General features: G+C 42.1%; 1 long non-coding RNA gene across 1 annotated transcript in view; it reads right to left on the bottom strand.

The window, feature by feature from the left end:
• LOC116944124 (uncharacterized) overlaps positions 1-18141 on the bottom strand; it is a 68792-nt gene that overhangs the window by 11389 nt on the left and 39262 nt on the right. The window contains exon 2 of the long non-coding RNA XR_004403047.2: positions 1191-1251. This is a non-coding gene — a long non-coding RNA (uncharacterized LOC116944124). The remainder of the gene's footprint in view (positions 1-1190; positions 1252-18141) is intronic.

The following is an 18141-nucleotide window of genomic DNA, read 5'->3' as shown; positions in this document are numbered from 1 at the left end:
CTTATGAAACAATTTGTCAGAGCTGTAGATAAGGAGTCAGCAGCCTTCAAGTACCTTCAAGACTTCTTCCCTAAGCTGTCTGAGGCAAAAGTCAAAGCCGGTGTCTTCATCGGACCACAGATAAATATGATCCTGGAGTACAATGAATTCCCCAAGAAGCTCACTAGTAAGGAGAATGCGGCTTGGGACAGCTTCGTCGCAGTGGTTTGTGGCTTCCTGGGCAATCACAAGGTCGAAAACTATGTGGAGCTGGTTGAGACTCTGCTGAAGAACTATGGCATAATGAACTGTAGGATGTCCCTCAAAGTCCATATCCTTGATGGTCATCTTCATAAATTTAAGGAGAACATGGGAGTATACTCGGAGGAGCAAGGCGAGTGCTTCCACTTGGATATACTGGACTTTGAACGCCGATACCAAGGACAGTATAACGATGGGAGACTACATTTGGGGGCTCATTCGTGAAAGTGATTTACAGTATAATTGTAAATTTCGAAAAACTACTCATTTCTAAATCTTTTGTGGTAATTTTTGTATTACTTTACTAGAAATGCATGTTAATTTTTACTAATTTGTTTTTTTTTCTGACTTTATGTGAACGAAAAGACACAAATTCGCCCGTTTTCTCATTGAAAATAGGTACATTTTAAAATACCACTGTCCTGATCACAAAAGCAAAGTTTGTGGGGTATAATAGCCATTTTCTATACTTTTTAAACATAAGCAATAACGAAACAATACTTACTACCCAGGAACAAACACTGTGTTACAAAGTGTCATCAAAGCAAATTAGTTTGCATGTTTTTACCACGAGCATGAGTGGTTAATGCAGACTCGACGCCTTGTAATAAATATGTGTGGCTATTTGGTATATTAAAATCTGAACACCTGTATTAGACTAGAAATGGTAAAACATTGAAAAAAAAATCTTAATACTGGCAAATAGGGTCCTATAAATGTTTAGACTGGTGTCCACCCCCGGAATGTGGAATTAGCACCACTGACTCAGTGCTGCGAATTTACGTGAGCTTGACTCCAATACCTTGTTGATTATGTAGACACTGTGACTCGTTACTTATGAATATAACACGTGGGATTTAACTTGAAGTGCCACCGCGCATACCACACTATGCGACTGTAATGTATGACCTGTACGTGCAATTTGTATTAATTCCTTCGTTATTACTTACAATCACCTGTCAAGAAATTCCTTCTCATACTCTCCAGTCTCGCGGGCATCCTCCGTGTTACCTGAGTTGCACGCACACAAGCACCGGCAGAAGTTAATGCTTTACATTATAGATTTTGCTTTAAGTTCTAAACTACCGCTCGCACTAAAAAAAAAAGGCAGCTTCTGGAGACTTTTTTTAAAAAGCATATCATGAAGAATTTATGACACGGTCATTTCCCCCATGGTCAAAACACAATCAGGCCCTGTTTCACGAGCGCAAATAACAGATCGGGCTTTTATTTATGAAGCGTGTAATAAGTGAGATTGTAAGCCCACCCTTGCCGTTATTTAATTTCTCCACTGCGTCTCAAGAATTGTTTTGAAAAGGGTTAAGCCTCATGGCCAATGTTTTTTTGTCAGCACACGTCAAGTCTATTTTCCATCCAGAGCGATAGCTGCAATTCTGCAGTGTTCGGACTCTAATAGGATCTGACAATCAAGCACCAGAATGTCCCGGCAATACTGAAGCGTATGACGACCATTCGTTTTTTGGCCATTAACTGAAAAGGCATATATTGAAAGCATTCCTGAATGTGCCTCATATACCTTCATTTTCAAGCAACGTCCATCAAACTGGAACTTAAAAGTTTTAGTCTCCGACAGTGTACTCTGGCAAGATAATCCTTGACCTTATACGTTTAAAAATAAAACAGGGGAAATATATGCATGTTACACGTTGCCTTTTGCCATGTTTTTACGTGGTTGCTTGTACTATTGCGATATCGTTCCCCTGCTCAGTAGGTTATGCTGGTGAAGAATAGATAGAGGATGTATTCAACGGAAGTAAAATTATTATCATATATTTGTTGTTGTTGAAAATCGCAGACAACAACAACACACATTGTCAACATATCGACGTTGTAAGCTAGCCACAGCCTTCATGTCTGAAATCGTGAGACTGTATTCGAGACCATGGTTATTTATGAACTTTTTTATTCACGTTTTTATATATAAGTATTTTTTTTCAGCCTGGGAAAAAAAACCCATGACACTTCACACAAACGCTGAGCCTCTTTATTATTGCCGGCTTAAGCTGGGGGGTGGGTGGGGGGGTTAGGAGCACACAAGACATTCACCAACCAAATAAGCTGGAGCATGGCAGGAAATAACAAACGCAGTTAAAACTTCGCACACACATGGACCGCACAATTGTACACAAAGGCTGTCCCCCCTTTTTCCCCGCACAACACACATTGGTGAAAGTTTTTTTTTTTTAACGCATGGCACTCCATCTACATTTCAATTAATAGGAAGAGTAATTACTGTGGATGTAAATGCTACTGAATGGGGGCCGCGAGTCTTATCTCAGAAACACAGCGCAGCGGGCCACACTTAATAAGAGCGATGGCTGTTTCCCAGATATTCAGAGCTGAATAGAGATTGATGCCTTTTATTCAGGCCTGCACAATGCACAAAAGAAAGGAGTGCTTCATTCAGTCGGTCGCCACAATTACTGATGCCATTTGTGGAAGCGATTCAGCCGTTAAAAGACGGAACATTATTCATTTTGCTGCATTATTAATTACGTTAATTGGGTTTTGCGTTTAATGTCTGCAAAATTAATGTATATAAGCTGGGAGTTATAAGTGCAATCTTTGTGTGCGTCATAAATGTCAAAGATCCGTCTAAAGCTTTGGAATTCCAACAACTTTACAGCTGAGCCTTGGTAATTAAAAAATGACTTAACGCAATATATTACATTCATTGCGCCATTCATATCCTGCCAATGACACCTTTATAGTTTTGGGCCAATGATCCATAACAAACACAAATGTGATTCAATTATATATATACTTTTCAACGCAAACTGCATATAAACGGGGCAGCTCTCACACACACGGGTCGCTGATGTTTGTAGTTCCTGAAACTCTCGCCTGGTCCACGCAAGGTCGACCACATGTGTCTGCAAGATCGAGCTGCCTTCATCAAAGGCACGACGACATCCATTCCGAGACTACAATAAGAACTAAATGATAAACAGCAATAATATAATTAGAAAAAAAACGAATAATTAATCACTCATTACCACGGATGCTGTATTGATAACAAATAACAACAATGGTAATAATGTTATTCATAACTAATACATTTAATATTGAATGGTAACAGCTAGAATAATATTAATAACTGAGAATCGGTCACGATCATGCAGGAACTGTGTTAATAGCAAGTCATAGCAGAATAATTATATTAACAAGGAATCATTCACACCCAGGGTCATAAGATCGAATCCCAATTGGGGTCAAACGCAGCTTATTATCCTTAAAGGGATTTATGAAGGAATACATGCTTTGTGGAAATTAATTCGTGATGTTTCATTTTACAGTAATTTGTTCACCTTCGGCATAGGAATATGGAATTTCCACCACCAGCCCTGGATTGTAAACATTACATTAACAGCACCACCCCATGGTCATTAAAGCTGCTACATCACTACTTATTTCAGCAGGTAAACACTAACACCTTTCCATCAATGGGAATAATTTAGAAACACATGTTTAAGTTTTAAGACAACGTTCAGTTCCTGTGATAATATGTTTAATTTATTCACTCATTATTTTTGAAGTGGGGGCGCGGGGGGGGGGGAACCAAAGTAGCTGAATGAAACCCACAGATATATTTAATGTTCTACATGTGCACATCAACAACGTGCCTGATGAGTTCACAACAGTGAGCCGCAGCAGAGTTGCTCCGTATGTGATAGCACGAGGCCTAGCAGCCGCGGAACAAATACGTTACAAGGGAAATCTGTCCTGTGCTATTGTTTAAAAAGCAGCACGTCGGCTTTGTAAATTGAAAATAAAACAGGGGGACGCACTCCAATTAGCAAACAATTGCCATTTTTTTTCTCAGCAAGCGTTCTTACGCTCGGTGCAAATGAAAAGGCACCTTAATTGAAGGCGTAAATAACTCTGTGGACCCTATTACAGTGATTTTTCTCTCACTTAATGATCAAATGGTGCAGAATGTCTCCCATGACCTGGAGATATGGCACACGTTATTACATTATTGGTGTACGTATTTATAATGTTCCTGCGAAAAGCCGCCGACAGAACATCAAGCATATTGCACAGTCGGCGATGTATTCTCGATGTGCACACTCAGTTGGCAACAAGTTGCCCCTCCCCGATAGAAGAGAAAGGACATTTATTCACTCTCAGCACAGAGTGCAATGTGATCAATCATCGCAAAAATGAACCATTTTATGAAACGAACCATGGAGAGAAAAAAACACACACAAACACGATGCAATTGAAAGGAATATCGATGGCACATGAATGAGCTTCGTTTGGCAATCTGTGTTTAAAACTACATATACATATTTTAATACCATCACCATATTGTGAAATGTGGTAATATTATTGTATGGACCGTGTATAGCGCAAACAAACACATACGTCGGTATTTTTTCATAAATTCCAAATTAATAAAGTGATCTCCCCCGCACCATCCCATCCCATCGCAAGCAACTTAATTAATTGCATAGGACAGCGGTGCATTCTGCAAGTCAGCCCGAATGGCAGATTTAACTTGGGGCTAGTGGATTGAGGTCACAGATATCTCCTCTATTTATAAGCCCATTGGCAAACATACTAACGGCCTATTATCCAAACCATTCAACCTTCCTTGTGGCCCAGACAGGGCAGCGCTCAATCTCCCCCACTATTTGCATTTGCAATCGAACTCCAGCTGAACCTCATCCGTCAAAGTGCAAGCATCCGCTCTTTATTTGTCTCTTTTACATGGTACCCCCTGATATCAGCTCGGGTTTCTAAGCAAAGCTGCCACTGTGGGTTCCATCAGTAGATTTCATAGGAGGTCAACCCCCTCCCCCCCCCAAATAAGACCATTCATGGACACAATGATGATTTCAATTTACTTACTTTAGCGTCATGGTTTGGGTGGAGGTGAAGAGGTTAGAGCACCACCCTATGAACTTATATTTCCTTCTCGTTAGGTTTCTGGTTATGAGTAACATCAGCAGCCAGCGATTTCCGCACCAGTCCTGGGAAGACCCCTTCCCAAACCTATGCTGGCCAGCAAGGTAAAGTATGGTCAAATGACCCCCGTGAGCGATGCATTGCAAGGGATTCCTTTGTTTAGCAGTGGATTGAGAAAAGCTGCAAACGAAAGTATTTTTTACAGTGTTTCAGTTTAAAACCCAAACGTGTAAAACAACAACAACACACTTCAATGTCTGCATTGGCAGTGTTGCACAATTAAACACGAACGTATGAACACCATTGTCATGAACGCCGGTTTCAAATCAAACATCATACAAAAGGCACATACTTTGGGTGATGGCCCTTGTTAGGAGCATACAGAGAGGGGGGGGGGGGGGGCAGTCAGAATATTGTGACCTCTCCTGGTTCTGATGAAGGCCCATTGCCAAAAATGCTAGCCTATGATATATACTGTATATTTTTCTCAGATTGCCTTAATAATAACAGTGTTAAGTGTCCGTAGAATCATGCATTTATGCAACATGAAAGGCCCGAGAACCGATGTGCTTGTCTGTGTTTGTCTTCAGCCATAATCAGTCTATTGTTTGGGACTCGGACACATTCATGTCCTTCCCTCTATTCCCATTACATCTTTGTCTTTTACACCGGTCGACATGAACCCATCCAGCTGCTTTTTTTTAAACGAACCTATTGAATCTGCCTCAACAATGCTTGCGGCGGAGGGGGGGGGTGAGGCTATTCCAATAATCAACAAGCCTTTTGTGAAAAGAATTGCCTTCCAAATTCCCTCCTGCACCTCCTGTCTTAATGCACGCCACTCGCGAGCGCGTCGCGCGCTCATTTCCCGTGTCCGCGCGTCCCACCGAGAGACGGCGAACCTCCCGGAATGGTCAAGTTGGTCGGACTTGAGCGGAGGCGTCCCGATATCATCAGAGTGTGCACCCTTCAACGAAATTACTTTTCATCCGACTGGCTGGATGGAATTGGTCGTGAGTCAATCATGCGCGAGCATTTCGAACCGAGGCCACGGAACAAGGATGCATTCAATTAAGGTTCGAGGGCCGCTCCGGCACGCGCTGTCTGCATAAAGAGGGAACCTCGTCTTAATCAGTACCAAGGAAGATGCGTTATTCCCTGACCAGGTGACAACTCTTACGTGAAATACTCCCACTCTCCCCTTTTATTCTGATTCAAATGAGAAGAAATGTGTATTTTCTACAAATCGGAATCGTAGTGTCCGTGGCTATTTGTGAAAATATTGCAATCTAAAGATTGCTTTTTATTTGTGATTCAGAGATTTAGACGTAACGCTTTCGTGACTGCAGGCATTCATATTCTTGGTTCTTTCGGTAAAGTCACGTAGATAGAAAACAAAAATGTAAATAAAAAGCAAAAAACCCACGACGTTTCGATCGCAACACAAGCATTCTTCTTCACGACACATTTATATATTTACACGATCTAACCCAAAAACCTCTATTATGGATGATATTGGTCGCGAAAGCCTACGTGTTAAACATGGCTTTATTCTATATGGGAGCTATACATAAACGATGCTTTATGCCTTACTTTATCACGCTCTTGTTATTGGCTATTTCTGATCGATAAGGATGTGATAAGTCCCATTTGTTACAGCAACGATGCCCCTAATCATAAAATCATGGATTCAAATTCTGGTCAGGGTTAACTCTAGTCTTCATCTCTTCCATGGTGAAATTGCGAGGCTCAACCTGGTGATGTTCCAAATGTAGTCATCCAATGTCTAGACTAGTTTTTTTTTTACCAAAATGATGAAAAATAAGAATAGGTTATTACCCTTTCTGGAAATAAAACAGGAAGTGTTAAAATATTAAAACACCAAATAGATTCCTTTTTCAAGGCATCAAGTCTGCATTAACCACACGCACTTTTGGCAAAACATGCAAACACACTCTAATAATATATGCATTGTCTTTGAAACTATATTCTTTGGGTCTTTCGGTAAAGTCACGTAGATAGGTTCAAATTAATAAAAATAAATGAACACATTATTTTTTTTATTAATTTGAACTTATCTAAGTGACTTTTACCGAAAGACCCAGAGAATATGAATTCCTGCAGTCACGAAAGCTTTAAGTCAAGATTTGTCTTTGAAACTAATTGGCCTACACCAGAGACAGCCTTCTTTATGGCCTTTTCTCGCCAGCAGTGTTAGACCAGAGAATGTCAACAGCACAAAGACAATGCAAGTAATCAGAACACTGATAGCTCGGTCGAGCAGTTTTATATATATATATGGGATACTGGCAAAAAGGTCCCATCGTTTTTACCATATAAATATGGAATTTCCACTTCTGGGTTCGGTGCCATGAATCAATAAACGCTTTTGAACAAACACCAATTTTGAGCATCGTGACACTTTGACTCTGATCAATGGACATAACTACGCACTTTCAATTAGCACTCTTTTGTTCGGTGATGAAATAACATGACACCACATCATCGTTGATGAGGCTGCATTCAGACGGCTCTTGAGTGCACGTGAATATTTAATGCCGTCCAAACAGCCAGCCCCATCGATTGCACTTTCCAGATGCTTCCAATAACTTACAGTCACGTGGAATAACAATGCTCTCGGCCATCATAACTGGGGAATGAGACACACGAAGCTAAATAATGCCCTCGTCACGTGGCCGGATTTGTCACCGTGGCCTGCGGCTGAACCAATGGAAAATCTCTCGCTCGATTTACCGTGACATTCAGTCACGTGTTAGGAATGAGCTACAAGGAAATTAGAGTAATGGCGCAGGGTGACTTAATGGACATTGAGAACCTTACCACACCCTTCGTGAAAAAATATAACATTGATATTCGTACCGCCATATCGGCAGGGCACGGCAACATCATCTCTGCAGAGCCGCACAACAAAACTCCTCCATGTCCTGTTAGGGTCCCCCCATAACAGCTGAGTGGGGGCCAGCGTCTTTGTTCATCCATGCCCCTAGGTCATAACACAGAGCCCCCCCCCCCCCAAAAAAACTGCAAGTTTCCCAGGACAATTATCTCGATAGACACGCCCTCTGATCCTTAGTGGTCCTGTCAATGTACATCAACGTCAAAGCCAAACTTCTCTGAAACGCAAACAACAATTATTTAAATATAACAAATGGTGAATATCTATGAGCCTCCAAACACATATGAGAAATGAGAGGATTTATTTTCATTAGTGTAGGTAAGTTCAAATACGACGGTAGGTTTCCATAATGTGAAGCTCTGTCTTTGCCCTTTGAATTCACAATATCCTTCCAAGATGAACTTCTCCTCAACTTGTTTGCTAACCTTTCATTGGGTAGGAGTAGATCGGCAGTGAAAAATAAACTTTTGAAAGCTCTGCATATTAAACCAGATGCCATTGATTCACACTGGATAATGGAACGTGTGAACAAAAAAACATAGCTCAATAGCATTGCAATGGCAGAAGCAGCACGTAATCACTCCAGACTTACTGCAAATGAAAAAAAGATAAATATACCGTGCTTGAAGAATATATTTTTGGGTATAAATGTACCCTGTGGGCAATTTTGTTTGTGAGCACATATCAAGGACGGCATGTCGCATGAGGGGTGGTGTGGCCAGCAACATCTTTGTCTGGCAAGTGTTAATAGGGATGCAGCACATGAGGCACGCTATGTTTATTGAGCTAGCACGGGAGAGCGGCTCATCCATGTTCCGATACCAACTGCCAAATGCGTGAATGGCATGAAATGGAACCTGGTCGTATCTGGATTCGAATAAACGGTGTCCATTTGGCTCAGATGATGGTATTAGTTGTTTTTAAGGTGACACGAAAACACATTGCATGTGGGCCACGAAAGAGCCTTGGAAAAAGGAGTGCAACAATGCAGGGGTCCAGAATAACCTCCGAATTCGAGACCCACACATCACGCCTCTTTGCTTTGACATTCCACAAAGACACTGCTGGTGTAACCATCGAACGCATCAGAACATCAACAGGCCGATGCGCACATCTCATCATGAATGGAACATTTAAAGGCACGCGCCACACTGCGAAAGCGGCCATGCAATCCAAACTACGGACCATAAAGTAAACCACTGTAGTCTGTGCCTCGCCACCACTGGAGAATTAGCAAAAACTACAACAACTCTCATCTCTTTTGATTTAAAGCTTTCGTGACTGCAGGGATTCATATTGTTGAGCTGCTTTTCAAATGCTTCAACTAAAATTGAAAATGCAAAAGCTGTACATCAAGGCAGTGTATGAAGTATATTGTAAATATATCCGCTCGCGTTCAAACGAGCCACCCGTATAATCTTCTTTGGTTCCTTCGGTAAAGTCACGTAGAATGAGAATAAAATAATAAATTGATAAAATAAAATAACACAATAATATTCTCACGACGTTTCGGCCACAACACAAGCGGCCTTCATCGTGAGAATATTATTGTGTTATTTTATTTTATCAATTTATTATTTTATTCTCATTCTACGTGACTTTACCGAAAGAACCAAAGAAGATGAATCCTTGCAGTCACGAAAGCTTTAAATCGAAATTCACCCGTATAATGTTTAATAGCACAACATACTTGATCATATTCTTGGTTCTTTCGGTAAAGTCACGTAGAAGGGAAACAATAAAATAATAAAAAAATATCTGTATTATTTTATTGTTTCTCTTCTACGTGACTTTAGCGAAAGAACAAAGAATAACCTCTCATCTCCTGAAGCGCTCTCGTGTCGAGCAGACCTCCACATTGGCATTGAGCTCCTGAACAAAAGGGGCCGTCCATAAACGACGTCACGTGATTTTGGACGATTTTTGAAACCCACCCCCCCCGTCGTCACACGGTGTCACAAAAAGTCAGACCCCCCACCCCCCTCAGATATGACGTCACAAAGCTCTGCCCCCTTCCCCCCCCCAAAAAAAATAAAACATGCTTCAAATGGCTTTAAACTATTGTCATTTTAGTGCGTTATTATTGTGGCGCTGTACTCTGATGTTGTAGGAGAAAATATGTATTAAAAAGTCTATTTAATTAAGTAGAACGTTTTGTCTATATTTATTTAAAGTTGCACATTTTTATGTGACGTCACTTTCTCAAACCCCCCCCCCCTCGTCACACATCGTCACAAATGTCTGACCCCTCCCCCCCCCCCCCCCAGGTAAGGCCACGTGTGCGAATAAAGAATTGAACTCGAGTCATCCAGATAATAGCTCAGTGTATCATCAACATCTACACCATGACCCCCCTGAGCAGCCATACAGTGACTGTTGGGGTACACACACGTGCAACATAGGTTACGGACATAGGCTATCGCAGCCACTCATAACACAAGTAAGTATGCATTAAGGAAGGACAGATTTCATGCTGCATGGGTGCAAGCCGTAGCTGGTAATTGAACTCAGGTCACTGGGTTCATAACTCAGTGCACTAATCACTGCACCACTGCTCCCCAAACACAAATAAAGAGATCCCCCAGGTAACCTTTAACAAGCTGCTGGGATACGTTCAGTTAGTTAGTGAGCACCTATTAAGGCCAGCATAACATTCGAGGGCGTGGACAGCACCAGCCTCATCCACTTTCGCCTCCCCATTACTGGCATGTTACATATTGTGTAAGGTAATCATTTAATGCTGAGTCGATCTTGGGGAGACCACTGTTGTCAGTTGTCGCTGGTACCTAATTTGAACTTCAGATCAGTGGATTCATAGCGCAGTGCACAACTGCTCACACATATACACACAAAGATAAAGATTCCCCATTAAGCCTTAACAAACTGTTGGAGCAAGTGCTCTTAACGAGCACCTATTATGGCTAGCACCACGCTCGGACACATTTTACAATGATATTTTTTTACACACCGCACAAGGTACACACAAATACACGCACTCAGAATCCGCACGTATACACGTACACATGAATTCACGCACGCAGATACGGACATGGGTTACGTGTTGAATAAAGGGTGCGCTGCTTGCATGCGCAGGGTGGGGAGCTGGGTTGTGGCTTCCAGTTAGAGAAGTGATCCTCCTACGGGTTAATTGCCGCAATCACCGTTATTGTTCCTGTGGTGCACAGGTCAGGTGGCTTAATTGGAGGGCACTCGTGCAGCCAATAAGGGGAAGACTTACCGGTCACTTAAGTGAATGCAGCAAGCTGTAAACCCTCCCACATCTCACCACTGCTTACCCACGTTGTTGGATGTCAACTACCTCGCCTGGTATACAGGAGGTAGTGGGTTCGACCTCGACCCTGACGCCTGCTGTATATTTGGAGGTTGCATGTCTCTCTCCCCGTGGTCACGTGTATTTGTCTCCGGGTTCTCTGGTGTTCCCCTCCGCAATTTATAAAACGTGCGTTTATAGTATTTGGCTGCTATACATTTCCATGTGATAAGCCACTTCGTTGAACTGTCATTTGAGGCCAGGTCGCTTCTGAAATAAAGTTATATAGCTCAGTGGGCCTTATCTCGTAAAATAGAAAAATGTTCTTTTAGTTTATCTTTGGGCCAGTAAAGCTCCTCGTTCAAACCATGACAGCTTTGGGCTTTGTGTGTAGATCTAGCAGTGCCTTAATTGCCTACAGAGGGACTATTAATTTGACATGTTTTGCATAAGGTAGATATAACAAAAAATCATGAACATGAAAGGGGAATATCAGGACTGTTCCTCCATAGAGCACCGGAGCATTCGTATACAGACACGTGCGTGACTCTTGTTAATGTGTGTTTGTACCTGATGCTGTAAGAAAGCAAAACGAATTATTTTGGTGATACTGCATTGGCAGAGGTGCACAGCCAAAAAAATAACAAATAAGCACAACATATTTAGGTGTTATTCTTTGGGTCTTTCGGTAAAGTCACGTAGATAGGTTGAAAGAAAATAACAACAAAGACCACGACGTTACGATCACAACACAAGCGATCGTTATCAGGAGTAATTTTTGTTGTTATTTTTTGTTATTTCTTTTCAACCTATCCACGTGACTTTACCGAAAGACCCAAAGAATATGAATCCTTGCAGTCACGAAAGCTTTAAGTCAAAATTTATTTTTAGGTGTCGAGTTTTTTTTTCTGTAAAAAAAAACACACCGATTATGGCCTGCACTGAAAAGGATGGGGCACGATCCAAATCAAGCCCAAATGTTTTAATTTAAAGCTTTCGTGACTGCGGGGATTCATATTCTTGGTTCTTTCGGTAAAGTCACGTAGAAGGGAAACAATAAAATATTTTTTTATTGTTTTATATTTTAATTATGTTTTTGTTTCCCTTCTACGTGACTTTACCGAAAGAACCAAGAATATCAAGCCGAAATGCTTTTGTTTTCACAGAGCTGTTGTTCATACACTGCTTCCTGGATGTAATTTTAGGCTGAGATGACCTAGTGGAGGCCCAGTGCAGATTCAGACACCACTTTCCGCTGATGTTGTGCGCGGACGGAAATTGAACCTAGGTAATCGGAATCATAGTGCAGAGTTTGAACCAATTCACCGCCGCTGTCTAGGACTTCAAAAAAGAGATCCCCCGTATAGCTTTAACCGACTGTTGGGGCGAGTGCTGTTAGCGAGCACCTATGAAGGCTGGAACGGTACACCAGGGGGAAGGTGGCCAGCACCACGCCCGACCGCCTTTGTCTCCCCAGTGGCGATGTTTTTACACACCGCACCAGTCACTCGTTTGAGGCTGAGTCGACCTAGGGGAGGCCCAGGACCGGTTCAGATAATCGTCACTGGTGTTGGCCGTAAGCGGGAATCGAACTCGCTTTCCCACGCCCCAACAATGCACATACACGCACACACACCTTCTGGTAGATATGGCGTGACTGATGACATGGATTTCGTGTACACATGCACAGACATGAACGCATGCACACACACACATCCCCAATTACATTGCACACATTCACAATGCAGCACCTTGAAGATGTGCGGCTCAGTACATCCGCTGTGAATGTGGATTTCACCCAATGTCATATTTGTCATCAGCAATGGTGCTCCTTACGTTGCGTAATTCGATATCTCTCTTCTTATCATGCAACAAAACTAAATGCTAAAATTCAAAAACCTCTACGCTTTACAACTGTAAAAGAGAGGAAGGGGATTTAGTCCAATGTTGTAAGCGTATAAACATATACAATGCATGGATGAACGAACAAATTGGTGCCATCTTATCACTACAGAGATACAGATTGTACTCAATTGTCTGCTGAAATTGTACGTTTATCCATCGCCATATTGACAGAGTGATTGCCCGTGCTATTGTGTGGAAACGCGCAAGGCTGTTGCACTGTACTAATACTCTGAGTAGCGCCAAGCTCACATTACATGCAAGCTTTACTCACTGAGCCGCAATATGGTCAGAGATCTATCCTGCTACACTAGCAATGCACTGCTTAGCTGAGTGACGTTGCAGAAAAAAATAACTCGTTATAGGAGGTGGTCGGTGGCAAAGAGGTCAGAGTATACTGAGTCGGCACCACTGAGATTCTGGGTTCAAAATTAGGCAACCACCTGTGATCAAACTTGGCTTCTCGTGCAGTGAGTTGATTGATCTCAGCCTGGACACTAATGTGTGCACAAAAGCCCCCCATTGTATTAAATATTGGCGTGTACTTAATTTTCCTTAATTCCAGTTCTATGAATTTAAATATATCGGGTTGGATGTCATGTGATAATCTCATAGCAGAGTGTGCAGGAAAGTGTGACCACTACTGTTATAAGAGAAAAAAGGGCAACTTGAAGGGGTTTAAAAACGTTTTTTTTGCTTTGTGGGAACAAAACATCTCTTCAACAGCTGTTTCAAGGCACGTGGGAAGCACTGCTTTTGCAAGATTTCTGATTGTATTCTTCGTCCAATTAATTATTAATATTTCGATTTAAAGCTTTCGTGACTGCAAGGATTCATCTTCTTTGGTTCTTTCGGTAAAGTCACGTAGAATGAGAATAAAATAATAAATTGATAAAATAAAATAACACAATATTCTCACGACGTTTCGGCCACAACACAAGCGGCCTTCATCAGGTGAAGGGACGAGACTGTCTGGAGGACAGTGCTGCTAGTGTAGCAGGACAGCGCTGTCCAGACAGTCTTGTCCCTTCACCTGATGAAGGCTGCTTGTGTTGTGGCCGAAACGTCGTGAGAATATTATTGTGTTATTTTATTTTATCAATTTATTATTTTATTCTCATTCTACGTGACTTTACCGAAAGAACCAAAGAAAATAATTATTAATACATCATTAGTAAACAATAATTCACGTGTAATTCATGGCAAATGAACACATAGCAATGAAAATTGTAATAATTGTATAACATCTTGAGCTTCTTCGCTCAATAGGCTTTACTCGGCAAATCAATTTCTTATTCTGGGGAGAAACCTACATGGTGTTGTGGACCATTATGGTTATAATATGAAGTCTTCTACTTGTCGCTTCACATAAATCTGTGTTTTTCTAGCTTGGGATTGGCTGTAGTGCAGCTCAGTAGATGTCTAATTAATTAACCTTTATTATTCCAGGTGAGGGCTCTTTGAAACAATCAGACTCTCTTGCAAGCGAAACCTTGGGAACACAATGCTACGCACAGCAGCAAAGAAGTATGTTCTCAAACTTCAAGGCATTTTTGAGTGTGCTTGGTCTATGGTTTGTCAAGCGGTTCATATAAAGGAATTGTCCTGATGGGGTGAATATTGTACACCAATCACATAAGGGTGAGTTTACATCTTGCGTGGCTATTATGAAATAATGTGTAGCCAGATCATCAGGAATGTGCCCGATCTCATCATATGAACCTTATGCCGGTACCCCGGGGTAACACAGTACCCCGGCTCTCGCATAATGTCCGTGATGCAGTCATCTTTAGCCTGTTGATGGTCGGCGATGCGGCAATCGACTCATCTCGACGAGCTGTGCACGATGCAACTATTCACAGTTGAATTTTTTGATGACGGATTTTGTTATGCTAATGTTTGTCGTTTCGACATCGCGGAGTAGAGCACTGATTTCGGATTGATTGGTACCTCAGTCGCGGAGTTAAGTAACACCCCTGGGGGAAAAAAAATAGTGTCCCAGAAATCAAATATTTAATTGCCTCGGACATTTTATTTTTACTTGGTACCCTGCGGTACCGTCATTAGGATAACATCTCAGAAGTTAAGCAAGTTAGAGCCGGGGTAGTTTTTTGATGGGTGACCATCATGCGCAAAGTAACTGGTCTGGCTGGCATTGAGGGCAGTCAAGGGCAGTGCGTCAAACTCTATTATTGATTTGCACCTCTCTCCACATTCACCGACCCGTGCTGGCCAGCACTGTGAAGTATGGTCAAATATCCCTCAAGGTTCACAAGGTGGGGGAGATGGCCCTCATCCAGCAGTGGAATAACAAAAGCACGGGGACTTGAACTGCACCTGAGACAAGCACACAGCAGGCCTCACAACTGAGTAAATAAAACACGATGTTGGTGGTTAAAAGCTTGTGTCTCTAATCCATATACTAGCATTGGACCAGTGGCTGGCAGTATAGGACTAAGAGAACACAGGCATAGCCTAAGCACAGATCGGGCAGAAGTGTTTATTGGTTTATTAAAAGATGCACTTAAGATAGACACTCAGTAGGTCCCTCCCCCCCTACGTTTCATTTAAGCGCATGGACATGCCGTGCCAGGCAAAACGTGACGTCAGATGATAACCAGTGTTTATTTAACAGAAAGATTCAAGTCATACAAATAAAAGCCGTGTTGCTACGAAACAGTACGCTCTGTGCAGCATGCCACGAGATGGTGGGGAGAGCAAAAAAAAATCTGTAAGGATAGCATTATGCAGTTTTAATTAGCAATTATTCACTGATGATATTAAGTCCATGTCCCGCTGAGCACAGTAAATAGTCTCTAATTAAGTTACATATTTTAGTTACAGCGGCTAATTAAGTTTTAAAACCGAGCCACTAGAACAATTCTTACTTTACGCTTATGAAGTTAAATGCAAGTCTATCCAATTAAGCCCTTCAATAAAACTAATTTATTCCTTTGTAAACCCACCTGCCACTTGGTCTGTGTCTAAAATCACCACTGTTTAGCCAAATTATTTTGGCAATACTCAATGGCAAGACCACCTGCAGAGTTGAATTAGCGTAAATGTAGACTGTTATTGTGCGACGTTATGTTCCAGTAATAATTTATTCCACGGCAGTGAATTCTATTTTATGAAACAAAAAACAGACTCGGGGAAAAGTTTGGTAAGGGTTTAGATGTCTTGTGCAAAACTAGACAACTGGTTTTGTGGCAGCGTGTCTATTACACGCCTACATCTCTGCTTATGAAGGATATTCAGCTTTACTTAACTGGTATTATTTATAATTATGATTCTGCTGGTTTACCCAGGAAAAACGTCACGAAGTCTCAAGACTCGTTTTCAGGAGGGTTCTGCACAAGGTTTTGCAACATGGGACAATTTGGCAACGTGCAATCGCAATTGAGGAATTTGCAGGCAATTTTATTTAAATAACTAGCTTTACTACCCGGCTTCGCCTGGGTCTTGGATTCACCACGCCCGGCCGCCTTTGTCCCCCCAGTGGCGATGTTCACACACCACACCAGTTACTCGTTTGAGGCTGAGTCGACCTATGGGAGGCCCAGGACCGGTTAAAATAATCGTCACCGGTGGTGGCCGTGAGCCGGAATCGAACTTGGGTCACCGGGTTCGTAGCGCAGGGCGCTAACCGCTACACTACAATGCGTTACGCTTCCACATACGCGGGTCACGTGACAGATTTGACGTCACAGCTCACTTGCCGTGCCAAAAATATCTGCATTATTAAGCTCCCCCCCCCCTAAGTACGCTAAACATTTTGAACAGACACACATAATCACAACTTTGCCTTTTATATATTTGGGGATGGGAATGTTTGTCCAATGCAAATCATATTGTATGGTTTTTTTTTCCTATAGGAGGAAACCCAAGCAGAGTTGGGTGAGAGCATAAAAATTCCACACGCAGAAGAGCACCCATGTTGGGAATCAAACCTAGGTCCTTCTTATTGTAAGGCAAGAGTATTACCATTGCACTTACCTGCTGCCGACAAATGTGTGACAATGTGAAATAGAAAAGGGCATATTTGAAAACTATGAAGATAAATTACAGTTAAATCTCTTAAGCGCTGGAAATCATGTGCACCCATGTTCATATTCATCATTTTCTTTACGATATAAAGGATTGCATGAAACTTGAAATGGTGCAAAATGGCCTAATATATTTTTTGGAAACCTGCTGATTATTATTGTTTTATCTTTAAAGGCAAGTGGCAAATTCTAAAACGTGTTTTTTATTCATGAGTTTCCAGACCGTTACCCTAACGGCGTTGAAACAGAGCGGTTAAAACAACTTTCCTCTTGGACGAGATTGATATTACAGCGCACTCTGCAGAAGCATTTTGGCTCTTTCTGCTTGACAGCCCAAAATGACAGCCCCAAAAATTTCCTTTAGTGTGCAATGTAATTGTGTGTGTGTGCATGCGTGCATGTCTTTGCATGTGTACACGAATTCCATGCCATCAGTCACGCTATATGTACCAGAAGGTGTATGCATGTGGGTACATATGCACGGGGGGGGGGGCGAGTTCGATTCCTGCTCACGGCTAACACCAGTGACGATTATCTGAACTGTCCCTGGGCCTCCCCTAGGTCGACTCAGGCTCAAGTGAGTACCTTAGGCGAGGTGTAAAAAACATTGTCACTAGGGAGACAAAGGCGGCCGGGCGTGGTGCTGGCCACCCACCCCCCTCGTATGCTGTCCTGGCCTTCATAGGTGTTTGCTAACAGCACCTGCCCCAACAGTCTGCCAAAGCTATACGGGGGATCTTTGTCTTTGTCATATGCGTTGAGGGGAGTGGTAGTGCAGTGGTTAGTGCACTGCACTACGAATCTGATGAGTTGAGTTCGATTCCCGCTAAAAG

Source organism: Petromyzon marinus, chromosome 20 (assembly GCF_048934315.1).
Source record: "Petromyzon marinus isolate PM22_M1 ecotype Great Lakes invasive population chromosome 20, UKy_Petmar_22M1.pri1.0, whole genome shotgun sequence".
Lineage (NCBI taxonomy): Eukaryota > Metazoa > Chordata > Hyperoartia > Petromyzontiformes > Petromyzontidae > Petromyzon > Petromyzon marinus.
The sequence above is the reverse complement of the archived record's forward strand: the minus strand, read 5'-3'. Positions and strand labels throughout refer to the sequence as shown.